Raw genomic sequence first — 13,450 nt, forward strand, 5'->3', positions numbered from 1 at the left:
CTTTTCAGGGACAGCACGGCTGGGAACTTCATTAGGAGCCTCTTATTATGCCATAAGCTCTGCGGTCATCCGGCGACTGAAGAGCTCTAAATCCTGCCAAGTACTTCTTTGCCAGATATTTGATAATCAGATAAAAAATTGTAAGGACAAATGACAGGAGAAATACATAAGCATAGAAACTGCAGAGAGAATAGCGGGTAAGGGACTGAAAACTTCTGTCATGGTATCCTGGCTTTCTGTTCTTTTACAGTTACAGACCAGGACTGGAAAAAAATATGAAAGAAAACCTTTTTCAATTGGGATTTTGTTAGAAGCATGATTCATATTTGTTAATCATGGGTCATGGTACTATCTGGACACAGATTATTTGGAAAAGCGGAGAAATAACAATGGCTATGTTAGTAGTTAGAAATATAATTGCAAGTGGAAGATTTGAATTCAAGACATTAGAAATTGAAATAGTCAAGCTTCAGAAATCTGCCAAATTCGGCCCAAATGTAAGCAGTTTTGTCTTAGACCTAAATGAAATTAAAGTACTGCACATACTAAACATACCCATGTTACATTAATAAATTTTCAAACTTTGTGCTTCACAGCACACTCTTCTGTGTACATTTTTATGCCAGGTTTACACAGTTTAGTGGCAAAGTATTTCTGCTCTTTCTAGGGGAGAGTTGGGTGCCATAACTGATACTGTTGTCTCCTGTCATCATAAGAAGTGTGTGCTTCAAAGCCTTCTTTCTGTGCTGTAAGAGGATTTCTAGTTCTGCTTGAAGATGTGGCGGTAGAAGACAGTGCACACATTTGGGCGCATACATACAAAGAGAAAAAGACCCAGTCAAAGACTTGTGCCTTTTCACAAGAAGATGGAGAAGCTTTCAATGCCTCTTTGACCCCGGACAATTTTGTTCCATAGTTTTGGAGTGTAGAAAACCAGACAAAAATGTTGTTTCTGTAACACAGACATGCAGTCTTCCATGTATCTTTGGGCAAGGCTTCAAAGTGTGCTGAAGTTAAGGACTGAGACCTTCACTGCAGTATGGTATTTTTGGAAAGCTGTTATTGGGAATGGAGTGGAAGTCTGAAAATGTTGCGGTAGGTGGGATTGCTGAAGAAGATACAGTGCAGTATTCCCTGAGTATTGCTTGAGCTTACTGAGTTTTATGCCCTACGTGTCTTGCATTTCTTCCTCAAGAAAAAGATTGGAAACAATAGTGGTGACAATACATGTTCTTTGAGGAGTTTACTATTTTCACTCAATTTATTTCCTGTTTTCTTTCTTCCAACAGAAGATAAAGTCCTGTAATGTTTGAAAAGAATTAGGGAATATTGAAACACTGTATGGTTTGGGGAACCACCTGTTGGAAGTCAGCATGCATAATAAATGATACTGGTGTAGAATTTTCTAGGCATGGATGTTGCCTATTCATAATTGCATGTTATTATATGAATAGACTTTTTTGAAGTTGTTGCAATTGAACTGGAGCTGCTGAGCATTGGGTATGTCTGTTATGGGGCTACTGTTGTATTGCATGGTATTTCTGGGTGCTGTGTGCATAAATGAGGTGTGAAATCAGAATTGCCTTGAACAACAATTCTGTGCCCTGTGCACAGCCAGAACACAACCAGCACGGAGGGGAGCAGAGGTGGGGTGTGGAAACGGATTAGCAAATCCAGACAGTGCTGCTGCACCTCGGCAGTGGAAGAGGTGCGCTGGTGAGGGAATGGGAGATTTGCCCGGCTCCTCTGTGGATCTCAGCTGTTTCTTTGAAGGACCAGCTGTGTCCCTCTGCCTAGACAATAATCACAGTTGTGCAAATCCTTTGCCAAGCTGGGTATCTCTTTTGGCTCAGTGTTGGTAAATGACTGGATTTGCTGTTGTAAAGACTGGGGTAATTACAGCCATGATCTGTTACTGTACTGTTATTTAGCGATGAATTGTTTATCCCTAAAGCTGTGGATGCTCTGTCTCTTAGGGTATCCCAAGCCTATAGCTAATCAGGGCTGCCTTAAGTTCTAGTATCTTTACAGTAGAAGATGTAGCATTGCAAAAATTAAATAGGCATCTGCCTATTAGTCCTTTGTTTTACCCCCTTGATTTAAATTTTCCAGATTTTAATACTAGATTAGCTGAACCAACAAGATCAGGTGGGCCAGAGATGAACAGTGAAAATTTCAGGAAGGAATTTTTCTTTTGTTATCATATGTATGTCGTGACCTGCAAATGATACTAAAATCAGTGGTAATTTTGCATGTGGTTGATATTTCCAGGTGTACTTATTTAAATGAGGTAATCAATTTAAATGAACTTGATGCTTGATGGCAAGATAAATTCATCACTGCCAGCCTTCTCTTATTATATTTTCAGCGGGGGATAAATTTTAATAGATATGAGAATAGAAGTGCTTTGCAGAGAACTCCCAGCATCACTTAGACAGGTCTTGATGATGTAAGAAGCCACAGGTGTCTCATTGCTGATGAGGTTGTAGATTTATTATTTGTTTTTTTGTTTGGGTTGTCTTTTTTTGGTAACAGATTTTGCATTGACGGGTCTCAACTTCAGTTCAAGCCACATAATATTTGCTTCTGGCCACAGTGTAAGTAATGCTCATATTCAACCTTTAGCATGTATATGTTAAATACCTTAGATCCACAGATTTTGTTTCCTTTCCTTCTTCCCAGATGAAATTAAAAATTATTCTACAACTCCATAGCTGCAGGAACTAAGCAGTTACAGGTATATGAAGGAGTTTCTTTTTTTGTCCAAAGTAAATGGAATTAATTCTACTACTTTTTAAATCTACATTACAAGAGCTCTTTTCTGAAATCTTTCATGCATGTAATACTCAAAAAAATACAAGGGCCAGGTGCAGTTTATTAATTATTTGCAAAAAAGTCATCACAGCACTAGTCAGATGACACTATATGTATGCAAAACATGAGTACCTGATGACACAGTATGTATGCAAAAACTGTGCTGCAGGGTTACATTTAAAAAGGTCCTTGCTGTAGGGAGGGAAGGTGCAGCAGGTGAAGATACAGACATTTAATATTAACTCCAGACATCTAATATTAATTGGATACAAAACTGCTGAGTTCAAACTATTAGTCTATAGATATCTGATGCATGAATAAAAATTAGGCACATTTATTCTTACTCTTAAAAGCCTGATTCAGCAGGGAATTACTTTAAGTACTTTAGTAATCCCATTTACTTCACTGGGACTACACATGAGCTTTAAATTAAACATCTGCAACATATCTGTGCTCAAATAAAGCAAAGCTCCAAAGTCTGTTCTCAAGTGCTTTGCAGAATGGAGGCAGGATGTTTCACTGATGAGCTCCACGCCTCACACGTTGTATCGGAGGAGTTCACACACAGAACTGCTGTGTGGGAGGCAGAAATACAGAAGTAAAGATAGTACAAATCTCATAGTGTAGAAATTTCAAAGGCAAGTAGGTCTTTTCTGGCTCTGTAGGAATAGCCTCGACTTTTATGCCAAGTTTTGTGTCTGGAGTCTATGTTAAAGTTTTAAAACATAGTTCTGTATAACTTTAACACAAGTAATTTTGCCTGACTTCTAGAACAGGAACATAACACTTTTTCCTTATACATTGTAAATCCATGTAAGTTAGTGTAAATACTGAAGCAGTAATTCTAGAGGATGTTTTTTTGAATCTACTATAATATTTGAGCAATGCTGTGTTATGAATAGGTGTATCAGTGTCAGTTCTACCTCACAGTTGAAGCTGGGACCTAGCCAGTAAGACAGTATATTTAATTCCAGAGATATTGTGCTTACTCGGTGAATACAGTTATTATTTTCCTTGCAAAAGTGCTGATAAAGCTTAGAAAAAAAACAAAAATACAGATCCTCTTCTAATTTGAAAACAGGATGAGTATGTTCTTTACCCAGACTTCTATTTTCAGCATTGTTCCAAGCAACTGAATTAGATTTGAAATAAATATACAGTTTGTTTTTAAGGAAATGCAGCATTTATGTTGAACACCTTTGTCTTTGAAGTGATTTTAACAGTAACAGAAATCTCTATTCAAATAAGGTACAGTGTGTTGAAATGATTTTTCTTAAAGTAGAAAGATACTACAATATTTTATTATAGTGGAAAAATATGAAATATTGTTCCTGGATCTTGTCAATATTTGGAGTTTTGTTGTTGGTTGGTTTGGGTTTTTTTTTTTTATATGTATCTACAGAACAAAAATGAGTGAATCACTATACCTTAATCGATTTATAAAGAAGAAAAGAATCTAACTCCTTATTTATTTTATATTATAACACTTGATGTGAGGAAAACTGTCATACCGGTGATTAAATCAGCATTCAGATTATATAGATTATTATTATAGGAAGATACTTAGAAAATCAGATTTATCCCCAGTAAATGTTTCCTAAATGACGATAGGAAATGTGAAACTGCTGTAGTTCAAGTCTTGTTTCCTTGGGGAAGAGGGGAAAGGTTTATGGATTTCCCCTTTGGAGCAAATTCCCATTTCTGAAAATGGCTTGTCTAGTCTTGCTTGAGCATTTTTCTTTAGCCTAAGGAGTGTTTGTGATGCATTATTTTCTTGTAGACCTCATGATTGTCCCAGTTGCTATTGTCTGGACTTTACCTAATTATGTTATGTTATTAGTTGCTAAAATGTGATTTCAAATACAAACCACACTATTTGGCTAATATTGTGTCATGTTAAAGTAGCATAATTCTCTGTGACTCCCAAATGGCATTATTCCTTTTACACTGGTGCCAGGAATTGGCAGTATGGCAATTCTGTTCTCCACACAACATGATGTGTAAAAACACATCTTCAGTTTGTGATTTGCTGTTGTCCTAATCCTTTCCCATAGAATACCGTTTAACTAGTTGCTTGCCACTTTCTATTAGTGAAGCTGAATTTCACTTAGCAGGTTTTCACTAGCACACTCTTTTTTTTCTACTTTGAAATTATGCTCCAAATTTAATTTTCAGTTTTAATTCCACATTGAAGTTCCTCACAGGATTTTATTAACAGTTTGCCCTTTTGCATGTGTAATAACTGAACTCTTCCAAGATCAAAGTTATTCATGAAGGTATTGAATATTAAAGCATTTGGTACAAATATTTATTTGGTACAAATGCTTTAATATTCAATATACATTTCATACATCCTTCAGGCTTGGGACTTAATAATTAATGACCATTACTTAGTAACTATAAACCATGTGTAGACTCTTACAACTTTACTTAAATCACGTTTAACAAACATCAGCAGCTTTGCTGAAGTCAAAATATATAATATCTCTTTAATGAAGGCTGAAACAGAAAAGCTTTTAGCACTTTGGTTTATCTCACTGGTGTGGCTGAAAGCTTTTTCTCCCCACTGAGCAGCGGTACAGCCCTTCCCTTCACCATCCTCCTCCTCCTCTAGGGCTGTCTGTTTCCTTTTCTGTTCCTAACTAAGACTCATTCTGTGATTTGCCCTTTCTGATTTTGCCCCTGCATACTTCTACTCTTCCCTAAAATTCATCCTTTAGTAATCTGACCTGCTTTTTACTTGTGTATACTTCTAGCGTTTCAGGATCCTCAAAGAGTTCTCAATTTAGTCAAGTTTATCTCATGATACTCATCTTATTTTCCCTTTTCATCGAGGTAGATTCTGTTTATGCCCTTCACACTATTTTCACATTATATTCACATTATATTTACAGATTTCTCTCTTTGGGCTTTATAATAAAATAAAACCTAGTAGAGACCAAATCTTAAGTTTGTGAGTTTTACAGGGCAGTCTTGGCAGGTACTGGCTTGAGATAGTCTCATGCCCCCAACCCTCTGTGCTGCCAGCACAACTGTTTCTTCAGTGAGCTGTGATTTGGATCAGGAAACCAATCCAGCTTAAAAATAATCCAGCAAAAAGATTTATTTTTGTTTTGCTCTTAAAGCTGAATCCATTGCTCACTTTGCAGAACATCTATGCAAACAATTGCCCTAATGCAATTGAAAGCATACAGAAAAGATGGCAGCTTTACTGTTTACCTTGTTTGGGATTCCATTCTCTTTTTCTAGGAATTACAAATAACATTTTCTCCAAAATCTTTCACCCAAGTTGCCTTCAGTCTTGCACTTCCAGTCAATTTTCCCGCTGTTGGTTGAAAAAGAGATATTCCATATTTGTTGTAGTCACATACCTGCTCAATAACAAAACTTTTCCTTGTACAACGGCCTTTCAGTAGCTGAGGGAAGGCTACAAGAAACATGGAGACTATCTAAAAGAGTATGTAGTGACAGGACAAGGGGAATTACTTCAAACTGCAAGAATGTAGGTTTAAGTTAGATATAGGAAGAAATTCTTTACTGTGAGCTTGGTGAGGCACTGTACCAGGTTGCCTGGAAAAGCTGTGGACTCCCCATCCTGAGAAATGTTCAAGGCCAGGTTGGAAGTGGCTCTGAGCAACCTGGTCTAGTGGAAGGTGTCCCTGCCCATGGTAGGGAGGTTGGAAGTGGGTGTTTTTTTATGGACCCTTCCAACCCAAGCCATTCTATGATTCTGTACTGTAATGATCCTGTAGTACCTTCCCAACAGGTCCCTTGGTTGTTGAAGTCCCCCATGTTCGCCCTGTTACGTGCTTTGATGATCCAGCAGCAGCACCCAAAGCTCTTGAGTCCTACAGATTTTCAAGGTGCCTGAGGAGGACCAAAACCTGATTGAAGCTTTTCTAATTGTTTGGAGGATTTGTATTAACTCTCACATCAGGTAAGAATTGGGGTTGTTTCATATTTATTTGTTAGAGATGTGCAAAGCATCTCTCTTCTGCCTTGATGTGTACTTTGTGGCTGCGCTATTTTTAAGTTGTAGGAATAACATTCTTTTGAGATCTTAATTTCTCTGGTAATTTTCATGTAAATTAGCTAATGAATTAAATAATTTTTATACATATTGCTTTAATACCTTAGGACAAAATAGTTCAGTGGCCTTCCTGCTCACCGTGATGCTATTTTTTTGAATACCTCTATTGAGAGTTATATACCACTTATATCTTCCCAGCAATCTAGGCTTTTTGCCATGTTTTAGGCCACTTATTAATTGAAAATCCTCCTTTATTAGTTAGCATTTTCATCACCAGTGATTACAGACCTTCACAGAGCTCTGGTAAAAAGAATTCCTTCATCAAACAGACAGCTCTGCAGTGTTTCTGTCTCATGTGACTCCAGTGAAGGAGACCAGAGCTCTGCAGATCAGACCAGGAGACCTTTGCAGTGGTGAGAGCACCTCAAAGAAGGCATCCATCCCAGCTTCTGTAGGAACCACAGTTCTTCAGCTACTCCCTGGAGTTTGAAGCTCGTTATGATCTGCCTTGATTTTATCAGGCAGATTTTATCAGAAATAGGGATGAGGCCATATCATATCATATCATTCTGCACTCACACCTAATTTTGTCTTAACATGGGATGTCCTATGAATTTCTTTGGTGTTTTTCTTATAAAAATTGATTTTTTAAAATGAGTGGTGATAAATTAATGTTAAAATAGCAATTAGATATAATATTTCTAATTTTAAAGGGCATTTTAAAGGCTTTGGCTAATGTCACACTCCTGTTTTGCTGCACTGGATCAGAACAAACAACTGTTGCATTTCACCAATGAATTAGTGTTGGTGCTTTTTATACCTCAGAGAATTGGTTCTTCTGAGTGAATCCATTTGTGAAATTATCTGAAAGTCATTGCCATTCTAAATATGACAGTGTTTCGAGTTTGTTGCTGTTTGGTTTTTTGTTTGGGTTTTTTTTTTTTTTTTAGTTTATGATGGAGCAAATAAGACAAGTGCTACCAGAGGTGCAAAAGCTGAGAGTTTTGATGTTTGATACTGAATGTAATATGAATATTTTGGGTGCAGTATAGTCACTTTTGAGATATGTTTCCATTAACAAAGTCTGCAATAGAGGAATTTGGAGGACATTATCATAGGTCTAAGCAGGCTGTGCTGCAAAGACCATTAATAGAAAGGCACTCCCTCAATCTGCTTAAACTTTGGTGAGGATAATGCGGATTACTCTGATTTTTTGATAAAACAGTAAAAGACAAACAGATGATTTTATGCCTGAGTTGAGAAGTGCACCCTATTTATAAGTTTCTTCTGCTTCTTCAGGAATATTTGTCCCAGGGAAGAAAATTTTTCTCACCACACCTAACATGCAAGTCAAATACCTTAATGTATTTTGCTACTTAAGTTTATATAAAAGAATAAAGCAAGGGTTAGTGCATCATAATCAGCCTAACCAATGAATTAAACCTCCCAGCTGGTATGAGATTTCATTTATTCTTCATTTGCTTCTCTTCTATTGGCCATTTCAGAGCTTGTAACATGATGTTTTTATATGATGAAGAAACCTGTTCCCTGTGTGGATTACAATATCAGCCCCCTCTGCATCCTGAAAACTGGCTTTCTTAGAAAATGCACTTACTGTAATACCTCATTGCTGCAAAATGGTTTTGTACTTGTCCGCTGAAATTTCACTTAAAGATTAGATTCCGCACTTTGGAAGACACAACCAACAATGCAACCAACATCCAGTGTTGTGCAGGTGCAGAACAGTTTTTATGCTCTTGTTTTGGTGAATTCACATGAATTTGTGTTTGCAGCTCTGCATGTGAATAAGTTATGTATATCTGCGTTGTGTGTTTCTGGTAAGTACAAGATAGACATTGGATAAATTAGTATTTGCAGTATTTTTTCCTAAAAACAAACTGTATTATTTGGAGAGTTTTAAGCCTTAAATTTTGTTTAAAAGTAAGTTTTGGTTTTTATTTCTCTAGCTGTAGAGTCTAAACCAGGTTTTGTAGTGCTTTTTATCAAAGTGTCATCCTTTAGAAACTGCAGTTGTCATAGTAAGTAACATCCTTTTATGGAGACATTTATGATCTTGTTCAAAAGGATCTTTATGAAAAATTATCCATTAATTGATAATTAGTTGAACATTACTTTTTGTAAATCACCTATACTTTGTATTAAGTATGTAACAGTGGAATTTAATCTAAGATTCTGCAGAATATGAAAATATCTCTTCTCTGACAGTGTCTGCTCTAATCATGGAATCTGTGTCCTCCTAATAATACACTGTATTTAAAAACAATTATATGATGTTCTCTTAAGTCTGAATGCATAATAAATGTAATTGACTTACAGAATAAGAATTTGTGTTTAGTTAGGCCTGTATTCATCACTAAATTTTTCACTTGTAGTTATGTCTAAAATCACCTGTGCTATTAAGTGCATTGTGGAGATCACTTTAGTTTCTGTTTTAGGTTGTTAATTTAAAAATTTGTCAACAATCTGCATGGTATTTGGTTATGTAAGGTACAAAGCATTTGATTATATAAGGTAGAAAGTTTTTTTTTCAGCCAATTTGAGCAGTAAAACTGATTTTGAAATTCCTTTATTTCATGTAATAGCATTGCAAAAATTTTGTTCATTCACCCACAGATATCTAGTTGCTGTTTTTGCTTATAAAAAGTTCTGCCATGAAAACAAAAATTTAATAGAGCTGGAGGACTGTTTCTGTGATATAACATGCTAAAGTTAGAAGCTGGAGTTTGCAATTTTGTCTTCACCTGTAAGGGGATATAATTTTATGTAAGTTTGAGACTGCAGTTTTTGTCTAATGAAACTTTAAATCAGATTTTATTTTTACCAGCTAGTTGCATATTTGCAAAATTAGGCCAAATTAAATATTTAAAAAATATCAGCCAATTTTGAAAATTTATGATGTCGGGATGTTCTTACCTTAAATTTCAGTAACCAGAAAGGGAATGAATCTGGCATCATGCAACTTTGTGATTTTCCAGTTCTAGTACTGAAGAGATGAAAAAAATAGAAAATGTGATCTTTTCTGTGCTATTTGGTGTCAGTGGCACGTTTCTAGATTAAAAAAATAATATTGGCAAAATGATAACCTTTGAAGTGTGAAAAAATGTGCATATTATTTTAATCAGAAATTTTGTTGGGTTTTTCATTTGTTTGGGTTTTTAAAATTTTTTACTCCTTTCTCTTACAAAGTCTAGCATAGATAGGTTGGGTTTAATCAATGACTGGAAGTGCCTGGCTCATTTAGCTGGCTATTGAATGAGTTTCACTTTGTAAACTACTTGCCTGATTTTGGAAAAGGTGATCCTACGTGCACAATTGCTTTAACAAATACAGAATTTTCCCCCTTCTTTCACAGTTTTTGGGAGACACAGCTGCTGTCCACATTTGGAAGTGTTGTGCAGAGCTGGAGCTACTGTGTTACCACTGTCTGGGTTAAGGGTTCATTTATATGGGGACAAATAAGCTTGTGCCCCCATAATAATTTGAATTATTTTATGAGGTAATACTTTTCTTTATCTTCTTATGGTTTTATTTTTTTTAAATGGAACCTAAAATCGTATCTACCTAGAGTACAAAATCTTTAACACGATTATTGAAATAAGACTCTGTGTGTGCTTGAAGCTGTTAGAATGGAAGTCTTCAATATGCAAGTATGCTTGCTACCAGTAAATTTTGTTTTATTTCATCCTGTCATGCTGGGAGTGAGTGTTGAAAGACGAATGGGCAAGTGTTGCTCAGGCAGAGGGGAGAAGCACGTCATCCAGCCCCCAGAATAGCATCGGCAGTAAATACGGTCATGCTGTTCCTCCCCGAGATAGACCCAGATCACATTCGTAGCACCCACCGGGTCTGCTGCTTACCAGACCTTCAGGCCTTTGATGAAACATTTACAAATGCAGCTGCAGTTCAGAGGGATCTTCTGCCAGCACTGAAATAGCTGACATCAAGAAAACGGGAGGAAACGGGATCAGAAGGCATGGAGTTCAAACAAAATGCAGTTTAGGGGGAATACACATTTCATCACAGTATGAAAACACTGCTCCGAGATATGAACCCTGTATTTGTTAAGACTGCTGTTTCATGTTACCTTAGGTTTTCCAGTGACTTAGAACTGCTAAAGCATGAAGCTTTTGTAGAGGAGGAAACGTGAACTGAAAAACTTTGTTGAACTTTGTTCAACTGTCTTGGGTCACACACCAATGTCAAAACTGAAATTAAAATGTATTGTAAAGTGAAATCAGAGAGAAGCTGAAATTAAATTTTTTTTTCAAGTTTCAGTTATTTCTCACTTTGTGTAATATATTGAAATGAAGTAAGATAGCTCTGAAGGTCTGTGGCAGTGGCCTATCTAGCACATTAGAGGGGAAATTTTAATTATTCAAGGCCAAGAATTAAACACTGTCAATTTCTTCATCTTGATAGATTATCCTGCTGGGCCAAACAAATATTCTTACTGCCTTGTCCCAAAGCTCTGTTCATATCTGACTCAAGTTAATATAACTTTTGTGCTTTTATAATGTTTTGTGTTTTGCTCTGAGGACTGTAACACACAGTCACCTTCTGCCTTTATGTTCTGCCCCATGGACTTGACAGGACACTAGAGGAATTAAGACACTGTCTTCCTCCACCCCCCACCAGTTTGCACGTCTCTGTAAAATTTGAAAAGCTCATTTCAGCTTCTGCAACTTCTCTCCTCTGGCTTTGCCCCCGCACCGGTGCATTAGCTCGGGTGTTAGTGGAGAGGGTTTGTTATTTCAGACACATACCATCGCCTGCTGCCCTCACTTCTCCCCTGAGCTCGCACAGGGCACAGGGACAACTTCATACTTTCATTTGTATCAGTTACACACAGGGGATTTAAATTCATCCCTCTCTCTGTATAGGGCCTTTTTTTTTGTCTCCAGATAACTCAATAAATAGTAATAGTACTCAATAACAAGTATTCCCACCTTCAGCTGTCACTAATATCCTACCTCTGTTTTCCTTAAGAAAATCTCATTGAGATTTCTTTAAATGTGATAGGGGATGTGTGTTTTCAGAGCAGTAGCTCTGGTATTTGTTCTCTATTTGTGAGTGACGTTATGCAGTTGAGAAAAAATCATGCCAGCATGTTTTAGTCAGTGCCAAAAGAACATGGACAGTGATTCAGTGCACAGATCTCTTGCTGCCCAAAACTGTATCTTGTCCTATTTTTACTTTCACAAATTAGGGTCTTCATTACTGAGAGGAGTTAGGTGAATGTTATGTTTGCATGCTATTTGATAGTGAATTTAATCACCTCTTTTATAGTCTGCTGTTCTTTTATTTCAAGCAATAAGAATTAATTAGTTTCCAAAATTCAGTAAATGTACAGTAAATCGATGTATCATAATTGACCACTACAATTTCCTTGTTGTTTCTGCTGTGCTGTAATTTGAAAACACAATGCAATAGTGATGCATAAATTATGCAATTTAGATTGAGGGGAAAAAAGTCTTAGCAAAAGAAAATATCTTATCTACACTCATGGCTCCCACCCCGCACCTGAGCACTTGTGAGCTGCATTGCCCAGGCAGCAACCATGATTTTCCTGTGGTGATGTGGAGCCTGTGGTGGGCCAGGACAGAACAGCCTCCATCCCTGCTGCTGTGCTGGTGCAGGGTTCTCTGGGACAGATGATGATCTAAGCTTTTCAAAACACCTTTTTTTTTTACTTCTGTCTAACACAGATGTCTGACATGAAGTGAGATTTCAAGGAGTCTAATTGAAATATTTTGCGTGTTACATTTTAAGTTTTAGTCCAGCTTGCAGAAACATAATGAGCAAACAGCAAGAGGCTGAAGAAACAAGAATTTTCTCATTTAAATAATAGCTATATTTCTATGTTGTCACTGTGATTAATGTTGTTTAAAAAAATGGATCTTCCTTAGTGGCCCTTATTTTTTATTTGTCAATAACAAGGTGTGGAAGTACATGATTATGCTTTAAAGCATCTTAAAGCTATTTTTCTGAGCAGTTTTCTGGAAAAAGATTAAATGTTTAAACTTATTTACAAATTAATTCATCAGAGTGTTCACATTTCCAATAGAAAGTTAGAAATGTTTGTAAATTATTAAAGTTTGGGTTTGTTTTAGGGATGGAAAGAATCAGATCTCTATAATTTTTCAGGAAAGATTTTTAAAACTGTTTTCCAGTAAAAAATAGAAATACTACGAGACTTCAAGGACATTTTACAAAATTGTATTTAACTCCTTAGATTTTCTTAAGGCTTTCTGTGTTTGGGTGTCATCCAGTTAGTGGATATTTATATTTTACAGTGTGATTGTAATAGTATTTGAACTGGCCTAAGAGCTGGTATAGGACCCACTGAAGCCAGTACAAATCACCCCTTTAATTTTGGTGGACTTTGCTTCAGCATCTGTCCAATCTATGTTACAAGGTCAAAGTTGTGCACTCTGGTTTTGCCCACAGGTAATAATAGCTGGAAGCTGGAATATTTCTTACATTCATCGTTTGTGTTGTGATAATATGTGATTTTTAGTGGGCAACCAAAAGCCAGTGTGCCAGACAGTGCTGTACAAACAAAATGTCATCACTGTTAGATTAAAA

Source organism: Taeniopygia guttata, chromosome 2 (assembly GCF_048771995.1).
Source record: "Taeniopygia guttata chromosome 2, bTaeGut7.mat, whole genome shotgun sequence".
Lineage (NCBI taxonomy): Eukaryota > Metazoa > Chordata > Aves > Passeriformes > Estrildidae > Taeniopygia > Taeniopygia guttata.